The sequence below is a fragment of the Schistocerca nitens genome, chromosome 1, assembly GCF_023898315.1.
Source record: "Schistocerca nitens isolate TAMUIC-IGC-003100 chromosome 1, iqSchNite1.1, whole genome shotgun sequence".
NCBI lineage: Eukaryota > Metazoa > Arthropoda > Insecta > Orthoptera > Acrididae > Schistocerca > Schistocerca nitens.
This window is the reverse complement of record NC_064614.1, coordinates 284,693,961-284,720,389: the sequence shown is the minus strand read 5'-3', so window position 1 is coordinate 284,720,389 and position 26,429 is coordinate 284,693,961. Positions and strand designations below refer to the sequence as shown.

The 26,429-nt window shown below is 41.2% G+C and overlaps 1 protein-coding gene and 1 long non-coding RNA gene across 4 annotated transcripts in view; both read left to right on the top strand.

Annotated features, from left to right (window-relative positions):
* LOC126248163 (lachesin-like) overlaps positions 1 to 26,429 on the top strand; it is a 1,464,009-nt gene that overhangs the window by 240,468 nt on the left and 1,197,112 nt on the right. The window lies entirely within an intron of this gene.
* LOC126248177 (uncharacterized) lies at positions 1,844 to 11,230 on the top strand. Its single transcript, XR_007545425.1, has 2 exons — positions 1,844 to 1,883; positions 10,774 to 11,230. It is a non-coding gene; the product is annotated as an uncharacterized LOC126248177 (long non-coding RNA).

Genomic DNA, 26,429 nt, shown 5'->3' with positions numbered 1-26,429 from the left:
CCACGAGCTCCTTGTCGCCCCTCTACCCATGGGCCAGTGCTATTTAAAGTTAGCAATATTCTCCTCTTTTCTGGAGAAGCAGCCAGTTCCCACGCAGAGAGAAGAAGACGCACTAACCACTTGTTTTTTCCCCATGGCCACTTTGCGGGCGTGTTTTGAGTTTGTAACGCCGGAAATGCATATCCTCCTATTTCCATCTATTGCTCTGCAATTTTTTTTCCTTATTTTGTTACCTGAAGATATAACATTTCTGTGTCTTTGTATATTGTAATTGTTTTACTATTTGTATATATACAGGGTGGTCCCGAATTCATGGTACAAACTTTAATGGTAGGTACAGGACATTGTAACAAGGATTTATTGTATAGGAATGTATAGTCGCAGGTGACGCGGTGAGGCGTAAACAGGGGAAAGAGAAATGGAGTGATCGGTTGGTGTCACTGCCGGTAGAGGGCAGTAGATGAACATGATGTATCGCAGTAGGGACAAGCGCCATTCACAATTGTGCTGCCGTAGACGATGGGTGACTTTACGTATGCAGAAAAAGCAGACATGCATTACATGTACGGCCGTGCAAATGGTAACGCCAGAGCTGCGTTACGAATGTATCGCGCGGAGTATCCTAATCGACGAATGCCGGATCATAGAATTTTTCAACGGTTACATCGTCAACTTTGTGAAACAGGTACGTTCGACGTCAACAGACATGACGCTGGTCGATTAAGAGCTGTACGCACTCCAAGACTGGAAGAACGCATCTTGAACATAGTGGCTGATAGACCCGAGTCAAGCACAAGAACTGTTGCGCGTGACGTACATGTGAGTCATCAGACTGTATGCAGAGTGTTAAATGAAAATCGCTTACACCCCTTCCATTTTCAAAAAGTACAAGCATTGAATCCGGCAGATTATCCTCTTCGCGTGAACTTCTGCCAGTGGTTGTTGCAGCAATGTGCGTTGCAGCCGGATTTCGTAGGTCATGTGCTATTTACAGATGAAGCGACATTTTCACGCGAGGGTGTCTTTAATGCGCACAATTCCCATGTGTGGGCAACAGATAATCCACATGCAACGCGTCCACATGCGTATCAACAACGTTTCGGTATTAATGTGTGGGCTGGTATTGTGAACGACTTTTTGATTGGGCCATACTTACTACCCACGCGACTCTGTGGCGAAAGCTATCTTATTTTTCTGCAAGAAGTGTTACCAGAACTGCTGCAAGATGTTCCGCTCGCCATTCGTAACCGCATGTGGTTTCAGCACGATGGAGCGCCAGCACACTTCAGCACTGCTGTACGGAATTACCTGAATGCCACGTTTGGTGCTAGATGGATTGGGCGTGGTGGACCAGTCCCTTGGCCACCCCGATCTCCTGATTTCTCTTGCCTCGATTACTTTTTATGGGGACATCTTAAGAGCCTTGTTAATGAGACTCCAGTTGACTCAGATGAGGATCTCGTTGCTCGCATATCTGTAGCTGCTGCAGGTGTGCGTGAAATACCAGGCATCTTTGAACGTGTACGCCAATCGCTGCACCGACGCTGTCAAGCATGTATCGCTCATGGTGGACGCAATTTTGAACACTTACTGTAAACATGACACTTGTCAACAACGATTTCAATAAAATCTTTCGTTTTCCTTTCGGCCGTTATTTCCCCTGTTTACGCCTCACCGCGTCACCTGGGACTATACATTCCTATACAATATATCCTTGTTACAATGTCCTGCACCTACCATTAAAGTTTGTACCATGAATTCGGGACCACCCTGTATATGCATTTATGTCGATGTATAATTGGTTTGTTTAGTGAATATTATTTGCATTTACACGCTGGGCCTGGCCTAGGGAAAACTATGCTATCGAACGAATACATCGATAGGTCGTGTGGAGAACCAAAGTGTTTAGGATCTTTGGTAGTGTTAACACTGCCGCGTGGAGCGTGGGCAGGGGGGAGCCTGGCTGGAGTAGTGCAGTGGAGCGGGTGTGCTGTGGGACGCTCCCGCGAGTTGCCGCGCTTTCGGGATTTGGCAGCATGTAATTGCGCTCGAATTGCTATGATAGTTTTTGACACGGTGTCGCGCACGGGAAGCATTAGCTGGCGCACATCAAGAGCCCGTTGCGCCTGGTGACCGTGTGGAGAAGAAGGCGCGCCAACATCCAGCTTCTGCAGCAGCGACGGCCGACAATGAGTGACTGTCGTCACCTGCTCGACCGACGACTGCAAACCTTCAATCAACCAACAAGGAAGACTGGAAGCACGTAAAGTTTTAGAACTGTATGGCAGACCTCAGCTTTTAAAATTGTTGCATCACAAAATTACAGCAACTTAGCATGAACCTTTGTTGCTCATTGTCCCAATTGCATTACCAAGCAGGGCCCCTTCCTTTTCCGAAATGAACCCGAGTGTCGTTGAAATTCAGACGCCAACGTTGAAGTAATATCATTCCATTTCACTGCTTTAATTTCGAAGTTCAGTTAATGTATTCATAGCTGGTTACAGTTTTAGATTACGCAAGCACAAATTAAGAGTGCGAGTTTTGTTACCATATTTTAGCTTACCTGTGACTGCAGCTCGGCTTGGTACATACTAAATGTTACTATTGTTAATTGTTCAGAATCATTTAATTCAAGTTCAAAGTTAAATATCTTATTTCTAAATTGCGTAGATTCAAGTAGCTTTTGAAATGATTGTTGAGGTAGCCCAAGACCAACCTTATTTTACTGAATTTCGTAGTGCTTCAGAAACAAATCTCACTATTAATTTCAGTCACTAAATTAACTTTAAATTTTCCGGTTTTATTATTTCTTTTGCTAAATTAAGTCAGAGTGTAGCGAAATTTATTACTTCTGACAAACTTTTACTATATGTGCAATAAACTTTCTTTTTCAGTTATTATAATAGTTGTCCATAGGACTGGCGACCGTAATTTTCCCCAAATCTCAAATATCTAAATATCGCCAATTACTTGTTAATATGACGACCGCACATTTACTTTCTTTATTAATTTTACCCTTTTCTCAAAATTAATTTCCACCAATTTTATTTGCATTTTTCCTTTCATTTAGATGTAACCCTTTCCTTCCTCTTTACCGACAGATTAACTTCGGTGACGATTGCTTTTCCCAAATTCCCATTAGGTACACCCGGTTTAATTTTTCACTGTCATTAAGGTCGATAAGTGAGGGGGAGGTTACACGTGGCGACCTGGTGACAGGACCGTCTTCAGATTTGCGGTTTGGCCTCGACACGAATTTTATATTGTGCAAATCTCGTAACAAAGTACTCGTCACGAACAGGCTGTTACGTCAGAGAGAATAAGTAGTGGGAGTAATCCTAATTTTATTTGAGATTTGGCATTTATGTTGAAAAGTATTAAAATGAGTGAAGGCAACAATTACCAAAATTTGGTAGGTTTGGATACGGAACAACCGGTCGAAAAGTGGGAAACGTGCACCGCGGTACCCATTGTTCAGGGGCAGGCGGCTAGCATGAAAGTCGCGACCGCCGAAACGCAACAAAGAGCAGAAATGGAGTTCCAAACTTTAGGAAATGTTTCGGAATCGGAAGTGAAAATCATATCTGAACCCCTTGATGACGAATACGGGGGGACAATTAAAGAGGAAGCCGCTACGGGAGTAAAACCGGTAGTTTCCGGGAATTTAACTGATTTATTGAATGTTTTGATTAACGAAATCAATAGTTAATCGGCAGAAATTAAAGCTCAGGCTGCCAAGCAAGAAGCTCAGTCTGCCAAGCAAGAAGCTCAGTCTGAAGAAATTGAAATGAAGCTAGACAATAAGAGCAAAGCTATTAATGTTGTTAACAACAATGTTGGAGTTGTTAACACAAAAGTTGATGAAATCTAAGAAGATATTGTTGTGATTAATACCGAAATCGGTAATCTTAAACAGGAAATGATAGGCGTTCAGGCGGAAATTGCGAGCATAAATACTCGTTTTTATTCCGAAATCAGCAGAATCGAGAAAAGTGTAGGAGAAGCAGTTGCTCCGATCATCGAGAATAAGGTGACGGAACAAATTCAATTCGTGAAAAAAGATGATCAAAAGAAGGTGGAAACTTTAAAGGCTTTAGTATCCGAAGTAGATACCAAAGTGAGGAAGCAGGCTAATACCTGCGAAGAGAACAAGAGTGAAGTGGAAACGCTTGCGACAACCACTTACTAAGAAATTACGAGAGTTTCGGAATTAGAAAAGAAACTTGACGAAAAACAGAGCTATGTGCCAATCTGTGCACACAGTTCGGAATTGTTGACGAAAGAGGAGCGGTTTGACCCCTTGAAAAAAGGCGGTATACACGCGACGGATTTCATTAAAAATCGTGAAAGAGTTTTACCCAGATCATGGACTAATGAGAGAAAAATTAAGGCGGTTATTGACGTGTTGGCTGGTGATGCCAAGCGTTGGGGCTTAAACCTCAACATTACGAACCTGACTTTTGACGAGTTTAAAAATTTGTTTCTGGCTAAATATTGGTCAGCGCAAAAACAACAAAGTGTCTGGTGCGAATTTGTCGTATCGAGGCCTTTCGATGCGAATTCGCGCGGCTCGATGAAGGAGTTTTGTGAGGGCTGGATCCGCAAGTTGGAATATTTGCGTGATCGCGGCACGGAATCCGAAATAGTCTGGGAACTCTACAAGAAGCTTCCAGAGGATACAAAACGCTACGTAGGGAGAAATTACAGGACAATCAACGATATCCTGGAAAGAGTTGAGGACGAGGACAATTGGCGCAATAATCGCGACAGTGGTAGAGGCCGTGGTAACAACAACGGGTACCACAGCAACCACAACAATGATAACTTTGGGAGTAATGCATACCGCAATCTTGGCAGCAATAACAATAGTGGTTCGGGCCGTAATGACAATCGGTACAATGCAAATAATAACAGGAATGATGGAGACCAGTATCATACTAGCGTGATACGGGCTTCGCAGAATAGTAATAACGCCAGAGAGTGTGATCAGCCTAGTCAGCAGAATCCGGGGAGCGTATCTGCTGGGACGAGACAGGGAAACCATTAGCCGCGCCGGTGTGGGGCCGACCGGGCGTGGAGAAATTTTGGCGGCCCAATAACAGTATAAAACCGAGGTGTCGTCGATATGAAAATTCCGTATGGAATAATCAACGGCGGGAGAGTGTGCCAGTGTTAGGAGAAAGGAGTGCGCCCACAAGTAGTAGATCAGCTGTAGACACGGCAGTAGAAAATGCATTCTCTGTCAGTGAGAACAATTTAAGTAGTGTTCCGGAAATCGATTATAAAGTGGCAGCTGTAACACCCACAGCGGAACTGGAGATTGAGTTTAAGAATGATTCACAAGTGTTGAGAGAAGATCAGATGTCGGATAACACGTCCGTCATCGAGCGAGGGGATGCAGAGAGGGATGAGGCCTGGTTAAGGCAGTTCGGTCGCTTATACGGCGAACTAAGGGATTATAGGGGCCTGTACGGGAGAAGTGTTTATGGGGAGCGCGGGCAGGATTTGCCGTGTCTCGTCCCGCGGGAAGATAGTGTTTGTGAAGTGATAGAAAGTTCTGGCCCTAACCGGCAGACTTTACCAGAAATAGTTGATGTTAATGGGGAGCACAAGCAAGATTCGTCGTGTTTCGTCCCGCAGGAGTTGGATGTTGAAGTAGTAACGGAAAGTTCTGGCGCTAACCGGCAGACCTTACCGAAAGTTATAGTGGTAGAAGTAGCCGACCCATCCGACGCAAACCTCCAGTTTAAACATTGCGAATGTATTAAGGAGAAAGATTACGAGAATTTTAGTGATAGCCGGACACGATTGGTAGAAAAGCACGTAGATTACAGCGTGTATGAGGTTAGAGCTGACGTTATACGGTCAGACAGTAGTAGTGTGGGTTGCGCAGATCCAGAGAAAGTAATTTCAGATACTACTGGGCACATTCCTCCAGGTAGATTGGCAGATCTGGCCAAAGAGGAATCACCGAAGGTGGCAATTAGTGAATTGATAGCAAAGCAACACTCACTAGTTGACGAGTTACAGGAAAAGATTTCGGTATTGGAGGCGAAGCTACAGACTAAGCCTCAGGACAAACGTGTTGAAATTAACACTATATGTGAACAGAGGCTGAAAAAGCCGCCAGATAAGCCGAATTTAGGATCAAAGATGGATGGTTTTTTCTGGAATGACCTGGATATAGGCGAGGATTTATTGTGGGAAAATAAAGAAACAGTCGAGGACAAGTGCAGACAGATAGTAATGTCTGTTAATATGCACGACCTACAACTAAACGTGTTGATTGACACCGGTGCAGAATTCAGTGCTGTATCTGGGAAAATATTTGAGTTACTGAAAGACAGATCTGGTATCGTAGTTATGCCAGTAACAGGAGTGAAAATTATCGGTGCTACTGGGAAGGCCAGTAAACCGGTCACAAAACAGATTTTTCTCAACTTCGAGATATGTGGGGCACGATTTGAACAAGAGTTTCTCGTCGTGCCAGACTTCACTACGGAAGTAATTATCGGGTTAGATTGGCTGTTAAAGTACCGTGCAGTAATTGCGAAAGGAAAACTTTGACATGTACATCACAAGATAAAACAATAGTAGTTAGGTTTGACGAGGCAGGAGACGGTGTGAATAGGCAATACCAGCCTAGACACATTGTTAACTGACCGGATGGTATTGACGTAGGTATGAATCTGAACTACTGTAATGTGAAGAATCTCGGCATTGGCAATAGTGTAGAAAGTGAATTGGACAGTATTGTAGACGGTGTGTCAAACGTAACACACGAACAAATACGAGGCCTGTATCAAGTGATAATGAGGAATAAGAGTGTGTTTTCAGACAAACCGGGACGTGTGGAAGGATATAAATGCAAGTTGCATGTAATTCCGCACGAACCATTCTTCGTGAGACCGTATGCTATACCGCTGTCCAAAAAGGAAGCAGTGCAACGGGAGATAGATAAGATGAGCGAATGGGAAGTGACTGAAAGAAGTACGAGTCCATACAATAACGGTTTGGTCATTGTAGCAAAACAGGATGGTAGTGTGCGTATGGTGATTGACGCACGCACGTTGAATAGGGTCGTTCAACGCGAAACAGACAGACCAGAGAGTATGGAGGAGATTTTGCAACGTTTTCGTGACGTTAAGTTCATGACTAGCCTGGATCTGACGGCTAGTTACTGGCAAATAGAACTCTAAGAAGAATCTAGGCCATACACCGCCTTCTTGTTTGCGGGCAGGTGTTATCAGTATAGAGTACTGCCGTTTGGACTTAATATATCTGTGTCCATATTCATCAGGGCCCAAGATAAAGTGCTAGGACCGGCTTTGAGTTCAAGATTAACTGTATATGTTGACGACGTATTGTTGGCCAATGCCACTTGGCATGACCATTGTGACCTGTTAGATGAAGTTTTTAGAGCATTGCGCCGTGGCGGAATGAATCTAAAGCTAAAGAAATGCGAATTTGTGAAGCATGAACTGAAAGTTTTTGGGAATGTAATTACCACTGCTGGTATTACGAAAGACCCAGAGAAACCAGACGCAATAAGGAATTGTTCTCCACCCAAGTCTAGGAAACAGTTAAAAAGTTTTCTAGGGCTCACAGGATTTTACCGTAAATTTGTAAAAGGACAAGTGTTTAATGATGAAAATTTGAATAACCTCATACGCAAAAATAATCCGTTTGTGTGGACTGACGGGTGTCAGGCCGCTTTCGAGAGATTAAAAGACGAGTTGTTAAGATCTAACATATTATTTCATCCTGATCTACTCGCTACGGATTCGTTGAATTACGGGGTGGGGGGTAGAACTGTTCCAAGAAGTTGGTAAAGGAGAGGATAAGGAACACCGGACGATAGCGTTCGTGAGTCGAACTTTATCAAAAAGTGAGCGAAACTACACGATTTCTGAAAAAGAGCGTCTCGCTATCGTGTGTGGATTCAAGAAGTTCAAGAGTTACCTATGGGACCGTAAGGTGAATATTCATATGGACCACAAGGCGCTCACTTATCTGAAGGATTGTAAACTACTTCACGAAAGACTGACTAGGTGGTCGCTGTATTTACAGCAATTTAACTATGACATCTGTTACGTAAAAGGGACCGACAATTGCGTAGCGGATGCGCTGTCGCGGTTGCGCGAGTCTAATCAAGATGTATTGAAAGATGAGTCAGATGGAGTGGTCAAATTATTCTACTTTAAAGAAGTTGAGGGACGTAAATTAATAGTGAACATCTGTAAGAATATACGTCATCAGAACGAGGATGGTTGTTTAAATATGGTGAAAACCCGATATGACGAAAGGAGTCCAGAAGGAGAGAAATTAGGGAAGTATACAAGATATACGATCATATCTCGTATATATGTAAGGGTGAAGATAGTAATATTTGGCGGGTATGCTGGCCCACCAAATACGTCACGGAAATAATAGACTACTACCATTTCGCATATGGTCACTGTGGACCAAAGAAATGTACGGAAAAGCTGAGTGAAGTAGTGCATTTTAACAACATTTTAAAACGCGTTACTGACAGAGTGAAAACGTGCGATTTATGTCAGAAGGTGAAGGTTATCAACTGTACGAGTCGTGGTCCTATGGAAAGTATAAGGCCTAACGACACCTTTGAATTACTGTGCGTGGACTTGTATGGACCTTTGCCCAAGTCATCAGGAAACTTTGCCTACATATTAGTAGTACTAGAAGCTTTTCCCAAGTTCATCAAACTATACCCGATTAGGAAAGCTACAGCCAAAGCGGTCCATAGCAAGCTTGTGAACGATTATTTTGTTCATACTGGTAAGCCCAAGGCGATTCTATCAGACAATGGGGCACAATTTACTTCTGAGTTGTGGAATGAAGGCATGAAAAGTAATGGGGTCAAAGTGATCCATATTTCAGCTTATTGTCCGGCTGGGATTCCTGCTGCCTATTGCCATCACAACCATACGGCATGGGGCAAATATGTAGCAGTATTTGAGAGAATTATGAACACCTTGAGACATGAATCGACGGGATTTTCTCCAGGGGAAATCGTATTGGATGACAGAAGTAAAAGTTTAGTGGAAGAGATAATCAAATTCCCTCCACGGATTTACATTAGCATTGGTGTGAAAAAAGATCGTTTGCATGAAGTAATGAAGCTAAAAGCCGATGCTCGCATACGTCGTCATGACGCTAAAACGCGTTTTGCTAAGTTTGCAATCGGAGACTTAGTACTTGTAAAAGCTCATGAGAAATCGAGCGAGATAGACAATGAAATCTCTAAATTTAAGTTTGTTTATAATGGACCATATAAAGTCATTGGTATACCTCACACAAATGCTTATTGCTTAGAGTATCCAAGTTCTGGAAAACTATTAGGTATACGGAACATTGTAGACTTGAAATTGTAGCAACCAAGGATTGATTAATACCACAGAATGGGTAATTTGTACAGTATGTAAATATAGAGTGTAAGATTTAAACGATTTGCTAGATTGCCATGCTTTTGCCTGACCAAGAGGACATTGAAGAAGTTGTAATTAGTATGTAATTAATTTTGATTAAATAATTTAAGAGTAACTGATTCTTAATCAATTGAAAAATCCGAGCTGCTATTTTAAGTTTTCAGCTGAGTCACAGTAGATTAAGGAATGTAAATATGATTTTGTAACTAGCTGTAAGATTTCATAAATATGTGATTTACTAGTCACTGCCGATGTACTTAGACGCTGTTTTCAGTTTCAGGCTAGTACATGCGTATGATGTTGGACAGTGTTGAGTTATCCACTGTGATATTGTTAATGGACTCCTTGAGATTACTCGGGAGTGAGTTTTTCCGAAAGAATTCAGTGAAACGGACGTTATGGAAGTGCCGCAAGGGCGAGTGAGATCAAGCGTGCCGCACAGGCGGGCGCAACAATACTTGCGAGGCGGAGTCGCTGTCGGCTCTTGTGCCGCTGTCGGCTCTTGTGCCGCTGTCGGCATTCTTTATACTTGCGGGTACGGAAGGCGGAGTTGTTTTTCTTCCCGGACAGCTGATGTTAAAGAATTCTGCTGTCAATATTTATGTTTTTGTCGATCTGCAGTATATTATTTTCTTGTTTAGCGTTAAGTGGATTCTCATGGCGAGAGTATTAATTATGATTAGGTTATAAAAATGTGTATTCTACGTAATTAATTATTAATTTGCGTATTTTGATATACCTGTTTTTTATGACCATGTACTCTGATTAATTTTGTAAATAGTATTCCATTTCTTGATACTGTTAGGAATTTTGACTTTGTGGATAGCTAAACCATTTTCTATGTTTTCTATGAATTTCAATTTGTTGTCAACCTATTTTCTTTTGTGTAAGATGACAGAGTGGAATAAGATTAGTAGTGTCTCCACTCAATTATTATGGACTAAAAATTGGTTTATGGTAAATTAGCCTAATGTTAAATTTTCTTGATGTTTTGAGCATATGCATTTCCGCTGTTTTTTATCCTTTTTGGGACATTTTCTGAGTCTGTTTAGGTTACACGAACATCCTCAGACAATGTGGGGCACGTGTAACGACGGAAATGCGTATCATCCTATTTCCATCTATTGCACTGCAAATTTTTTTCCTTATTTTGTTACCTGAAGATATAACATTTCTGTGTCTTTGTATATTGTAATTGTTTTACTATTTGTATATATATGCATTTATGTCAATGTATAATTGGTTTGTTTTGTGAATATTATTTCTATTTATACGCTGGGCCTGGCCTAGGGAAAACTATGCTATCGAACAAATACATCGAAAGGTCGTGTGGAGAACCAAAGCGTTTAGGATCTTTGGTAGTGTTAACTCTGTCGCGTGGAGCGTGGGCAGAGGGGAGTCTGGCTGGAGTAGTGCAGTGGAGCAGGTGTGTTGTGTGACGCTCCCGCGAGTTGCCGCGCTTTCGGGATTTGGCAGCATGTAATTGCGCTCGAATTGCTATGATAGTTTCTGACATGGTGTCGCGGACGGGAAGCATTAGCTGGCGCACATCAAGAGCCCGTTGCGCCTGGTGACCATGTCGAGAAGAAGGCGCACCAACATCCAGCTTCTGCAACAGCGACGGCCGACAATGAGTGACTGTCGTCACCTGCTCGACCGACGACTGCAAACCTTCAATCAACCAACAAGGAAGACTGTAAGCACGTAAAGTGTTAGAACTCTATGGCAGACCTCAGCTTTTAAAATTGTTGCATCACAAAATTACAGCAACTTAGCATGAACCTTTGTTGCTCATTGTCCCAATTGCATTACCAAGCAGGGCCCCTTCCTTTTCCGAAATGAACCCGAGTGTCGTTGAAATTCAGACGCCAGCGTTGAAGTAATATCATTCCATTTCACAGTTTTAGATTACGCAAGCACAAATTAAGAGTGCGAGTTTTGTTACCATATTTTAGCTTACCTGTGACTGCAGCTCGGCTTGGTACGTACTAAATGTTACTACTGTTAATTGCTCAGAATCATTTAATTCAAGTTCAAAGTTAAATATCTTATTTCTAAATTGCGTAGATTCAAGTAGCTTTTGAAATGATTGTTGAGGTAGCCCAAGACTAAGCTTATTTTACTGAATTTCGAAGGGCTTCAGAAACAAATCTCACTATTAATTTCAGTCACTAAACTAATTTTCAATTTTCCGGTTTTATTAATTCTTTTGCTAAATTAAGTCAGAGTGTAGCGAAATTTATTTCTTCTGACAAACTTTCAGTTTTCACACAACACGTGTCAACCTTCAGTTGCCACGCTTTTAGTGCTAATTATATGTACAATAGCCTTTCTTTTTCAGTTATTATAGTAGTTGTCCATAGGACTGGCGACCGTAATTTTCCCCAAATCTCAAATATCTAATTAACGCCAATTAATTGTTAACGTGACGACCGCACATTTACTTTCTTTATTAATTTTACCCTTTTCTCGAAATTAATTTCCACAAATTTCATTTGCATTTTTCCTCCCTCTTTACCGACAGATTAACTTTGGTGACGATTGCTTTTCCCAAATTCCCATTAGGTACATGCGGTTTAATTTTTCACTGTCGTTAAGGTCGATAAGTGAGGGGGAGGTTACAAGTTTCCTTTTAGCCCTTAAGTGAACAACACATTTATCACATAAATCATTATCCGGACTGCCCAAATATTACAGTGTGTCTGACCAATGACCTTGGCTAAACTAAGAGAAGTACTTTTGTGTCCTAACTTATATCATTCCAGAGTTACCATAAATTTTGCGTTTCATTTTAAAATTCATTTGAAGTCCTATGGTTTCCCAGAAAGCTTCGCAGGTAGAGGGATGACACCACCTGACGGCTGCTTTGCTCTCTTGATAGTGTTTGGTCCTCAGTGAACATGGAAATTGGCGAATTGTATAACCTCCATCCCGGTTCTCAAAGGACATTTATGACACTGTCAAAACACCTTGGCTGGGCGATCTCAATTTCTCTATCACTCCTGCCCCTGCTGTTGCTACAGGCACCTAGCAGGTACATCCAGGTAGGCAGTTTCTCCAACTCTTCAGCGACAAACACTGTCTGCACACTGGCACCATAAATTCTTGGGACCAGCATTCTGTCCTCGGTAAATGCTCTGAGATGTTCTTTTCCATAATAGCTGCACATGGCTTCCAAACCCCAAATGTCCACTGCAAGACCAAACAGCCTACTTATTCTCTCCAGAAAATTCGAAGGAAGGTCGCCATAAAGATCCTACATGAATTAACAGCATACATGCTGCCATCAAAGACTGCTGCCATCAGAGCCTTGATAGCTTCCTGTTGACTCACAAAAATCATGTCTTGCGTGTAAAATTAACATTAAAGATTTGCCATAAATATGAAAAATAGAGAGTCATTCGTCCTCTCTCAACATGGAGCATCGGAATGCTGAATAAAGCCAACCTGCTTTCAGAAAACAAAGTATGTTGTGGTTTTTATTGAACACCCCCTGTAATATACCAAAGTTTGAGAGTTAGGTTTTATTTAATCGTATGGCTAGGGTCCCTCACCGGGCAAGCCGTTCGCCGGGTGCCGGTCTTTCAATTTGACGCCACTTTGGCGACCTGCAGTCGATGAGGATGATAGGATGATGATGAGGACAGCGCAACACACAGTCCGTGGGCGGAGAAAATTCCCCGACCCAGCCGGAAATCGAACCCGGGCCCAGAGGAATGACAATCCGTCACGCTGACCATTAAACTACCAGGGGCGGACAAGAGGTCGTAATATGGGCCAAAACAAGACCAAAATGTCCAGTAAAATTGGGCTCTCAAATGCACACCGTAACAACTATGAGCATTTGCACATATTCGATACTGTGAAACACATAAACACATCCCTTCTATTGCAATCCTCAGTTTTATCGCGGAGTATATGTGCTCGCGTCTGGTAAATTTATTTGCAAAATTGCAGAAATGTTCGGAATTTCGGAAGTGGGCTTTGTTCTCCGAAACTGGCCGTTAAAACCAGTCGTGATCAGACTCATGTGGAATATGGAAGCTTTCTTCTAAATTCTGTCTTTTGTTGTGTGAGTGATCAGTGTGAAAGTGGTGTATGTGATCTTGAAAAATTGTAGCTAGTAATTTAGCAGATTTACCCCCACATGTGTCGGTTCATTTGTTGCTGTTGTATAATGTACCATGTGTCGGGATCCACGCGCCAGCATTCCAAGCAACTGTGTTCTAGCTTGACACCTGTGTATGCATTACTTTTAATGATGAAATTAATATTAATTATTTATAATTTCGTTGCTCCGTCGCTCCCTAGTGACACCACTTAAAATCAGTCGATTTGCACCTCCCCTTAATCATGCTTCAATGACATTTATGATGATTACTGTGTATCCAATATATGGGCTGGTGTTTTATTAAATCACCAAATGGTTTTTGAGGTGGCGCCTTTCTATAAGCTGAATTAATTAATACTTACATAAAATTCGCCCATTAATAAGAAGTTTTGTGTTTGGTACTTGTTGTAGGCAAACGAACATAGGCTCTACTTGCATAGACATTCTTTGGGTGTAAAAAATCAGAAAAGAGATATTTTGTGAAGCTAATGGTACCTTTACCTTGCAGCAGTGAAAGACTACATTATCATTCAGTTGGTTAAGGCAGTGAGTTCACGTTCGACAGAAGCAGTGTTCAAATTCCAGTCCTATCATTTAGCTTAGGCTTTCTGTGGCTACCCTTAAGCGAATAACAGACATGTGGCAATGATTCTATGATTACGGATGATAACCTTCCATGTTTCTCTCCAAGCAAAGCTTGTGCTAAGTCACTAATTATCTGGTCAAGGGAGAGACTTTGAGCCCTATTTTTCTTTAATGACGTCATGAGCAACCTTACTGCCTCCACAGCAGCAGCCTTAGAGAAGCGGCAAAAACATCAAAACGCCCGCTGGGGAATGGAATCAACTGACGGCATATGGTAAGATTCGTGATAGCGATTGTTATAATGCACGAAACAACATCGTCTGGATCATAATTTGTTTTATTACCGACAGCAGGCATCAACCATATACCATTCCTGGCGCCATGCCGTAGGATTCACGATATCGGTTGTTATAAAACATGAAAAAACAGCGTCTGGATCACAGTTTCTTTTGTGGTGAGGTGACCGCTCGCAATAAGCAGGAAATCTGGGTTCGAATCCAGGGCCAGCACAAATTCTGATGTCGTCTTTGCATTATGCAGCTAATGATCGTCCATATTCGCAAATGCGAATACTTATCATGTATTTCATGACGGCTGTAGTCGCCGCAGTGCCTGTTCCTTAGGACAAGCGCGCATGTACGAACCATAACGTTGCACTGCAATATAGTTGTCATATATAGTTTATAGGTTCACAATGTATGGTATATCATGTTATATATTAAATATTCACAATATGAGGACGTTGTTGGTAACGTCGAAAAATTCACTAGGATTTTCGCGGGTGATACTGCTGTACATAGACGAGTAGAAAACTAGGAAACTGTACCGAAGTGGAGGAAGATCAGCAGGGGATCGACACTTGCTACTGGGATTGGCATTTGACACTCAAAATATACAAATGTAACCTACTGCACGTAAGTATTCGGAAACATCCTTTACTGTATGATTGCAAGATCGCCAAAAAGTCACTGGAAGCAGACAAATCTGTTAAAACTCTAGGAGTATGAGTACAGACCGATTTAAAGGGGATCGACATCATGAACCTAATCATAGAAAGGGTAGAGCTCAGATTGAGATTCATTCGAAGAAACCTTAGGCGTTGTAGTTCTCCGACGAAATACCTTACAAAACCCTTGTTCGATCGGTACTTAAGTATTGCTCTTCAGTCCGTGACCCTTACTAACTAGGGTTGACAGAACCGATAAAGTTTATTCATAGAAGGGCATCGTGTATCACCGTATATTCGTTTAATAAGTTCGAAAGCGTCAAGTAGATGCGTACGAAACTGCAGTGGCAGACGATTTGAAGAAAGACAGTGTGGCTTGCTGTTAAAATTCCGAAAGCATTAGCTTGTAGAAGTGAAAACAAATATATTTAGTGTAGTTAGGCATTTATTTCAAGGGGCTCTCTTACATCTAACCAGACATTCTAGTGAGCAAACATGGAAACTGGTACGGTATGGTACATGACAGTGGAAATGTGGAATTTAAGAATAATTCATCTTACTAACATTTAGCAATTTCTTCTTTACCTTTTTGTCGTATCTGAGTAGTGACATATAGCAGAAGTATATGAAGACACCGCAGAAGTAATCAAAGTGAAGGATAAGTTTAGTGGTTACTCAGAGATACCGCCAGGACGGTGGATGTTTCACATCTGGTATTGCAGTTATGAAATGATAGTAGTTATAAGTTAGATCAGTACAGGAAATTGAGGATTCCGGAGACTGAGAAACCAATGAAGTAAAAAGAACGTGTGGTAATCACCACGCCTAACAAGTCGCATCCTACCTGAGTGTATTAAGAATTGACATTCTGAATCAACCGAATGTTGCACACATATCTTACATAAGCATTCGTCGCTATCCCCAGTCGTTTACAATTTTCACTATTTGCGCCGAGTTTAGCTACATCACAATAGTAGCAACTGGAATTAAATTTGTTAAATTTGATGTCCAAAATTTTTCGGAATTTATGTATTGCATGTACGCAAGAGAGAAGCTTCCTGCATCCTGCAACAGTTTATTCTTCCCAATTTAGAAGCTCATCCACGATTATGCCAAGATCTTTCATTGCATTATCAAACGGTGACTGATATTTTGAGAAAGCATTTGAGAAAGTAATTCTCCAAAAAGTTCGCTACTCGACTGTGACTTCTTAGGGTTAATTTAAAACACAAGTTTTGTGTTCATTTTGATACCGATGAAAGATCGTCATTCATACCTTATAGGGAAGAAGGGTTGTTTTTAGAACTGCCACTTAGGTACAATAATGTGATATCGTCAGCATATGAGTGGTAGTTACAATAATACAGCACAGATTAAATACCATTGATATACAACGAGGAAACCTAAAATCCAGGGAGATTCCAAAGAGCAGTTTTTCGATGATGACTACTCCGATCCACAAATGACTTTTAAAAAAACATCTAGCGAAAAGGCAATGAAGACAACATTAGAGAGATTCGACCTTGCACGGATGCTTATTAACAACTGTTCTCCATAAGCTAAGTGACGCAGGATAATGTAGATGTTTAATATAGTCCTGCATCTAAGGCTGAAGAGCACCTTCCATCCCATTCCAATTCGGTGCGTAATATACAAATGTTAGAAACAGACCTGGCTGTGCTCTCATTTTTCAGTGACGATGTTTGGTGATAGAATCGTTCTGGACAAACTCGTTCCTTTAAAATCAAGTCACGCTGGAATATCTGCAGTATTGTTCGTGTGGGGTAGAGAAACGAATCGGAACCAGCGTGACTTTTCATATGGAGAGCCGCTCGACGCACGGACGAGGATCGGCTCGGCTTCTAGGCGGCTCGTCGCAGTATCGATATTGACTTGCAAAGTAGCGAGCAGTCATTTCGCGGCGCCTCGCACCCGTCGCGCTGCTGGTATTGGGAGCGCGTGGCTATATTGCACGTCACAAGCCATCCGGCCGAGCGGCCACAGAAACAGCGCCGCGTCCACTAGCTTCTGTGACGTCTCGCCAACCATAAACCTGCCTCAGGCGTACGTCATTTCGAAACGCAATTCGGTCATCGTTAGAGTGTGTCTCAAAGAAGGCGGGGCGGACTAATTTTCTGGTGATTGCATTTAATCGATTTCGATTAGGTCTAGCATAACGAAGTGATGTCGGTGATAAAGTGCTGCAAAACACAGTCAGCATGACGAAATTCGAATCCGAAGGCAACTGGAAGGAAACGCAAAAGAAGCCTAATGTCAACTTAAAGCTGAAACAGCGTCGAAAATATTTCACAGAATTAATGTGAAGGGATTTTCTAATAATTTTTCCAGTTCACAACATCATTTCTCACGAAGACGTCCTGATACAAACTACGAGTCCAGCTGTTCATTTGCAAAGTGTTAACGCTCCAAGGACAGAAGACCCCAATTAACAAATTTTGTGGAAACTTACAGTAGGGAAGCGAGTCATCTTGACAGTGATGGCAACTATTGACGATAAAATCTACACTGGTAATACTTTGAGTAACACCTGTATCATTAAAATACTGAGAGTAGCATACGAAAGGGGACATAAAAGGAAAGGATTATCATAGATTCTTTATCAAACATCTATAGTCTGGCAATGGCAAGGAAAGCGTTTCTGAAGAAGAAAAATTTGTTAACATCGAGTACAGATTTAAATTGCAGGAAGTCGTTTCTGAAAGTATTTGTTTGGAGTGCAGCCATGTATGGAAGTGAAACGTGGACGATAAATAGTTTGGACAAGATGAGAATAGAAGCTTTCGAAATGTGGTGCTACAGAAGAATGCTGAAGATTAGATGGGTAGATCACATAACTAATGAGGAGGTATTGAATAGGATTGGGGAGAAGAGACGTTTGTGGCACAACTTGACTAGAAGAAGGGATCAGTTCGTAGGACATGTTCTGAGACATCGAGAGATCACCAATTTAGTATTGGAGGGCAGCGTGGAGGGTAAAAATCGTAGTGGGAGACCAAGAGATGAATACACTAAGCAGATTCAGAAGGATGTAGGCTGCAGTAGGTACTGGGAGATGAAGAAGCTTGCACAGGATAGAGTAGCATGGAGAGCTGCATCAAACCAGTCTCAGGACTGAAGACCACAACAACAACAACATAGAATAAATTCAAAGTCATATGAACGAAAGTTAAATCCAAGAAAGTAATTCAGTCAAAGATAAAATTTATCATGGAAGAGAGTTTTAGCCGCATCAAAAAGGAAATTCAATGCGACTACAATGCAACTCGGATATGGAAATGTTCAGTTAGTTGCTCTTGAGTCGCTGTAGAGCAATTTTGCGATAGTTGTCTGGACGCAAACGCTGATAGATTGTTTCAGTTTTGGATGTTTGACAATTCGTGAAGGAGAGATTGAAGTATTGCTCAGTCATTCGACTGGTGAAAGTTAAACTTTACCGTTCTCAACGCGACGGTATAGTAAAACGAGTGTTAGACTTCAATTGAGTGATAATGGTTTATCGGACTGATGAACAGTTACAAAGGGGACATAAAAGGAAAGGATTATCATAGATTCTTTATCAAACATCTATAGTCTGGCTGTGTTTTCATCTGAACAATCAGGGTCTCAATGTTAACCTTAAGCTCCGCCTACAAAAATCGATCAACGACAGAAAAACAATTCGTAGTTGTGAGTAGGACACAATAAAACGAAGACACGAAGAAAGACAAGTACGCCGATTAGTCAACAGTTGTCGTCAGCGTCACGATTCCTGACCTGAACAGAAGTTAATCTTGAATGATGTATCGGTGTGCGTATGTTGTAGGGACAAACAATTAATTACAGAAAGAACAATAAAATCTGAGTCACAACATAAATCTTACGTGTCGCCTAACTCATTAAACGGATAATACAATGTGTATTAATGCAAGTTGATTGACTCTTTAAACATTTTAAGTGACTAAGTGAGTACATGAATAAAGGACAGTGAAAAGTGATTAGTTTAAACCAGTATTACGGCGTATTAAAAACATTTACTCCAACATATGTTATCTCTGGAGTTACGTCGGACCGTTATTAATAACTTGACGTGGCAACGGCATAGCAACGGAACAGCAGACAGCAAAATTTCATCCTCGCTGTGTATGATGTGGAAAATGACGGTACTGATGAAATCAAGAATCAAGATTTTATTTCGTCACGGAACTAACCGGGCATAAAATAAAAATAAACGATTGCGATTTACCAGTTCGCACAAGCCGAGAAGACTGTGGCGGACAGATAACAGAATATTTCTAAACCACGGGAAGAGTTTTGTTCTTACGAGGGTTACAGGCGCTGTTCCACGTCACACCGACGGGGACGAACATCGTTACGAGTCGTGTCTCCTCCCGGCGAGTGAAGAAGGAGGGAAGGGACGTCACAAAAGGCAGACCAATGGAGACGTACTACAGAACATATCTACACAGGCAAAGAGCACAAACCTTTCAGTTAGCCCTCTTTATTATTTTAGGTACTGTTAATAACACTGGGCTCCGACTAATTGAATTTTCTTAATAACTGTGCTTGCAATACTTCTTTCTTCGAATAACACATTATTCAGTCTTCATATTCAAGAAATAAGGCTCCGATTTGCGAATCTTAATCTGCTTTTCGATAATGTGATTACCCTCTCAATTTGATGTCGCTTTTACCCCGGTTACAATATGTTTTTAAGCAAACCAGAAATAACAACAACGAGATAAGCTTCGTATTCGAAACTCGCTTTACTATAGTAACCTACGCGGAAGAGCATCACACGATGTTTAGTCTGCATCATACCGCAAATGGAAACTGTGAACTAAACTGTGCAGGTCGCCTACTCAGGTAGGCGGCAATTTGTTTGAAAGAAGTGTAACGTAAACTATAACTTCCCTGCTTGCACATCTCCTTACCTCCACCAGTTTTAGTGTATTCGCTTTCCCAAATCACTTTATCTAGATAAGAGTTTTGTTTCCTTAAGAAGACCACGACGAGTCTCCCAATCCTCACCACAACTCTCATTTGTTGTCCATAGGTGCAGTTCTCCGTCGCTAATGACCATGATGCCCTCTTCTAACATTACGGTTATGGTAGCCATGTGACCATATCTTTTGTGCGGCGATTCTGAATGTGACCTCAAGCGGCTCTGAATTACACGAAATGTCTTTGACAACATGTGATGTAGTTTGGGTTTTTAAGTGTGTCTCCATGTACAATAACCAGACATCATGATCGAAGGAAGAAAAATTATGTAGTGGTTTTTAACATTAGCGAGCATCCATCGCATTCCGTTATGGTACCTAACAACAGTCCGGTTCTGACTCTTTTTGTATATAAGACGGAGTTTTATTGTTAAGCCTCTAGACTGGCTTGGGGTGATATGGAAGCCGACTTGAAGAATGACGGTGACAGTCTCCATGCGGCACAATGGCTCTTGACTCGGACAGTTTGAGGACGGATTCAATAGCGGAAAAAACCATACACAGTATAGAAGTACCCTAACAAGTGAACTTAGATGTATATGGATTTTACCAATAGAATCTTTATCTCCAAACGCCAGCACTAGTAGCTCTATGATTGGTTAAGGGGTTTATAGTAGTCCTGCAGTAGTAGCAAGTAGTTTTTTCCTGTTTTATTCTTTGTTATAGTATTAGTTTTTTGGTAGTATTAGCATTTTCCTTAATGTTGCTAAGCCCAAGAATAAATAACAAAAATGTGCATTCTTTTATACACAAAACTGCGACTTATATGGCCTGCGCTAGCTTTCCAGATAACACGCTGTAATAGGGAAGAATAATAAAACATAGTTCTGTTTGTCAGACAGACAGCAAACATATTTTTCAAGTCGTAGAACAATTGGAGCACAGGATGGATCTCAGTATCGTCGTTACGTGTGCAACGAACATAGAAAACATGTTTGCTTCCTGTTTGCCGTACACTTCACTGACTTTGTACTTATCAAAACGCTGGGAGACTCAGTTCAATAGATCTTGACGATGACGTAACAAAATCTGATTACATCCAACATTGTTATACTTGATAATGCCCTCAGGACCAAATCATGACAGTAATATCAAACAAAGAAATTTGTTGAGTCAAATGGTGGAAATGCCATTGACATAAATGTCTGTATCTTGTGACTGCATTGATTCAGAAGCTTCTTACATCTTCTATACTGTCGATGGACTACAGACATTGATATGTGACGTAAATTTCAGCTTGATACGTCTTCTCGTTCCTATAGAGAAGGGTCTTAGCAGATGGATGGACAAGCTAACAGTCGGATAACAAAAGCTAAATTTTTTTTTCGTTGTGATATAATTACAAATTAACTATTCAGATTTTTTTCTTTAGTTGTACTATGAAAGCTTACTTCATGCCCAATTTCATTATTCCAGGTCAATGGGAAGAACCCTGCAGGTTTTGATGAGTGAGTTTGAGAGTATCAAAATGTGTAACACAAACGGCCGTATCTTTTGATTGCATTGAGTTAGAAGTTTACACCGCCGAGGAAACATAAATCTTAGTATGATGTAACTATCCGTTCCTGAGAAAAAGGGTTTTTAAAAGTCAGAGAAACAGACAGACAGATGGCAAGGTGATCCTGTAGTGATTCTCCAGCGGAAGGAGGTTTTTACCCATTGGTCTGAAGATGACCACAGTAGTGGTTGAAACCGGCCACAGTAATAAATAAATTGTGATCAAGACTGTTTTTGATAGTAAATATTTGATCCTGTAAGGGTTCCGTTTTTACCCACAGAGGTACGGAACCCTAAGAAAGCAACATGTGGCTAACATGGCGGCAAAACTGCGTCGATCCAAGATCTGTGGAGTTTGGAGAACATTGTATTGAAAATCTTCATACAAATTGTTCAGTTGTCTGTGGTAACAAACAAATTGGTATGGAGTGAGTTATATCAGTCTTGGTGTACAGGAGGTATCCATTTTAAGTTTGGGAGAATGTCTCTTGGCTTTTCTCCTTTAATAGGAAGAGGCACAGAACATTTCAGTTTAAGCTCTGTCAGGAAAGAGCTGCTTTGAGGTCTTCCACGTTTTGATAAGGCAACCGATTCTAGGCAATCATTGTATGTATCACTAAACATTAATGTTGGGGTGGTTCTTTGTGGGTCAGCAGTAAATACGAGACGAACACAATTTCTAATACTGAATTTGCTTTGAGGAGTTGATGCTTGTGGTTGGCGGAACAGCTGTTTCCGTGTAGACAAATTGTAGAAACGCTCTTGAGTCATACGAGTTACCTTGAATGGCTTCTTTCGCTGGGATGTTCTTAGAACTTCTCAATGATCAGGTCCATAAACACTTTGATAGTGTGAAGTGGCATTTTTCTACACCTGAGGAAAGTCTCTGTCACTAGGTAGCATGCTATGTCCAGCCTGAGGAGAGGTGTACTCGATGTATCTGAAACGACCACACTTTACAGGTATAGCCAAAACGCCACTAAGGTCCAGTTCATGTTTTGTCGGCCACAGTTGTCGGAAAACGCAATAAACTTTTCTCCTTTGATGTCATTCTTTTCAAACTACAGCTCGCCACGTTTTAACCTCTTTCGTTCTTCCCTATGCTCTGTTGATGGTTAACATGCTTAGTGTCTGCTTCATCACTGTCACTGCTGTATGTATCTTCGGAGGAACATCTACCTCTAAGAAGCCTCTGAATCTACACAAAAATCAAAGTCAAAAGATTAACATTCTGCACGGTTCTAAGAATAATGAAACGCCTAAAACTATACATCCACCGTACTTTTCATTATGTTACACATACATAGACATTCTCCCACACACCTTCTCTAGAAAAAAAATCTTGAAAAAGATAAGCATGTGGAATAGAGAAACTTCATAATAACAGGTCCGTAACATAATACCGATTTTTGTTAGAAGGCTAGGTATTAACATATAGCTACATTTACAGATACCGTAATACTTCATAGAAAACTGATATGGATTTCTTACTACGGCAAGTGAGTAGTGTTAAGGATAACCCTTAACATTATTGGCATCACATTGTCAAGCAAATTCATGCAAATAATGTTAAGGGACGCAACTTAATACTGTTTACTTGCAGAAATAAATATCCATACTTACCTGATTATCAACAATTCTGGAGGTTCTTTCATCTTCAGGAACGTATTCCGGGCCTTTATCAGAATCATAAGTATCCAGGTCATCTCCACACTCGTTCAAGAACTCACTGACAAGCTTATTTTTCACGTGAACATTGGACACTTCATTCTCACTTGCCGCCATGTTTTAGGCACTTACCATTGTTTACTTGCACACGAACCAAAAAAGCTGCTAACAGCGAAAATCTGAAAGTTGCCCAAGTGGTGTCATCTATCGGTTTTTCGTGGAATCTTTTACGAATATGAATAAAACATGCCATCTCTGACATTTTTCTCTGTTTCTGGCAGACTGTCCCTTACTATTGTTTACTGCTGAACCCCTCAAATATACACGGTCATATATCTCACCACAAATTGTATTTCTTTTTCTTTGCCTGTTGGTCATTTACGGACTACGCTGTTTCAACGTTCCTTTCCTTTTCCTTGGATCTGGACTTTAGCTCATCATTCGCGTATTCGTTTCCTGTGCTGTTTCTTCTTCGCTTCATTCAGTATTTTGAAAGTTTTTACTTCTGGTTGTTCTTGAAAACCAACGTGCTCTTGGAGTTCATTCTTGAATGGAATGCGTTTATGGATATCCTGCAGTGTTATCTCCACTTCCTGCAGTACTTTTTGTATCTTGGTGAACCATGACTCTTAGGTTTTCTTGTTGAGGAAGGAAAAAACCAAAAAATGGAGGTCCGATTACTCAATGTTGTAGGACTCATAAGACAATGTGGCCACAGAAAACCAACCTCGGGCGAAGGACGTCTGAATTTTTCTACACGTGTATAGGTTCATGTTTGTGTAGTCTCAGTCACTGTTTAGTTTTACAGCATACCATAACAAAGTGATGGCAAAGAAAATTTGGATATAAGTTGACACAAAGGTTGGTGAAGGAAGCACTTTGAACATAAACTTTTAATCTTGAGAAATAGAAAATCGCTTCAGCTGGATGAATATACTTTTTATTGGACTCAAGGCCTCTTTCGTGGCATTATAACCACAAACAAGACCAAAAGTTGTAATGTGATGGTGAAACTGTCAACTAGTTGGGAAGATAAACAGTGGAAACGAGTGATAGGTTCAATGCTGGATTTTCATTGCAGAAAAACCAATACCATTATTCAGGCGCACGATCCCGCAAGGTTTAGCAGACACCAGTTCAAACAGCCTAGAGTGTTCTTTTGTTTTTGACAGAGCACAGCTACAGCAGCTTAGTTTTCACTCTAAACTTACGTCGAATGTTGGGTCTTCCACGCAATCCCTAAGTTCCTCATCTTCTGACCCGAGATGTATGGTCACTAAAAGATGACATTGTAAGACCACAAAATCAGTTAAGAGTCCAATAAAAAGATGCAAGTTTTTCGAGAACCAGATTTGCAGGTGTGGTCGCTCTTACTACACACGTGATTAAGCTTCCCCTACCACTGGATTTTATGTCTCTCGTAACGCCTTGAAATACCACACGAAATATTTTCATACTCCCTCGCCTCGCTCGCTACGTGTAAAATGTTGGTCCTACAGAACAAGTGAACAGGACCTTTCTGAAGGAAGATTAATGTTGTTACATTCTGTGCTGTGATACGTTTTCGATAGAGGCCGTGGTTTTCAAATTATTCGAGAAATATGTACAAAAGTGATCTTCAGCTGTTTCTTGAATAACTTGAAAACTGTGACCTCCAGTGAAAACACCTGTTCATTTTTTTTTTCCTTAGGACCAATAACTTGCCCATAGTGAGCAAGTGAATATGAAAATCTTGCATGTGGTTTTTAAAAATTTTGTGATTTGTATAAAACCAATCGGTAGGACAACTGTACAGTATTTTGCATAAGCATTTTACTGAAGACAAACGTTTATGAAACACTAAGAGAACTGGGACATTAGATTAGATTAGATTAATACTTGTTCCATAGATCATGAATACGACACTTCGTAATGATGTGGAACATGTCAGGTTAATAAAAGATGTCTGTACAAGATAGTCATTACACAAAATATTGCATGACACTAATGTTTAATTTTTTCCCCTTAATTTATATCTAAAAATTCAGCCAACGAGTAAAAGGAGTTGTCATCTGGAAATTCTTTTAATTTATTTTTAAATGTTAGTTGGCTATCTGTCAGGCTTTTGATGCTGTTTGATAGGTGACCAAAGACTTTTGTGGCAGCATAATTTACCCCTTTCTGTGCCAAAGTCAGATTTAACCCTGCATAGTGAAGATCATCCTTTCTCCTGGTGTTATAGCTATGCACACTGCAATTACTTTTGAACTGGTTTGGATTATTAACAACAAATTTTGTAAGTGAATATATATACTGTGAGGTTACTGTGAGGCTCCCCAGATCCTTAAATAGATGTCTGCAGGATGACCGTGGGTGGGCTCCAGCAATTATTCTGATTACACGTTTTTGAGCAATGAATACTTTTCTACTCAACGATGAATTACCCCAGAATATGATGCCATACGAAAGCAGTGAATGAAAGTAGGCGTGGTAAGCTAGTTTATTGAGATTCTTATCACCAAAATTTGCAATAACCCTAATAGCACACGTAGCTGAACTCAGACGTTTCAGCAGACCATCAATGTGTTTCTCTTATTTTATTTTGTAGATGTTTAGTTGCATCCTGTGCATGACCATAATTCAACTAAGAGAGGAGAATGGTACTGAATGCTTGCGAAATATTATGCAGTATGGATCTCCGGGTGTTTAGAAGAAGAAAGAACTCAGAGATAACAAGTAGCGCATTCGTCAGGTCGAGGGCCTCGTAATAGCAAGACGACGAGCGACAGTGTTGGTTAGGCACAAGGGACGCAAAGAATCGGGAAGAGGCGGAATCTAGGGTGGCAAGCCGCGATGAAAGATTCATACTGGCGTCCTGAAACTCGGGCAACCCTTACCTACAAAACACCCAATAACTCCACTCATCCCACGCATTAAACTTTCACAACTGCTGCCATTCTGCACGCTGCGCGCCGCACCAGCCTACCTGCCCCCCCCCCCCCCCCCCTCTACCACTGCCTTCCTCAAGCCCCACCTCAACCCTCCTTTCAACCCCTACCGGGCCGCGCTGTCTCCAAAGCCCGCTGGCACCGCCCTTGCTTTCGTCGAGAATCTTGACGCCTCTGCGCAATAACTCACGCGCCGAGCCCTTGCTATGAGACTGTAAACCGTTGTAATATTCATGCGTAAAAGGT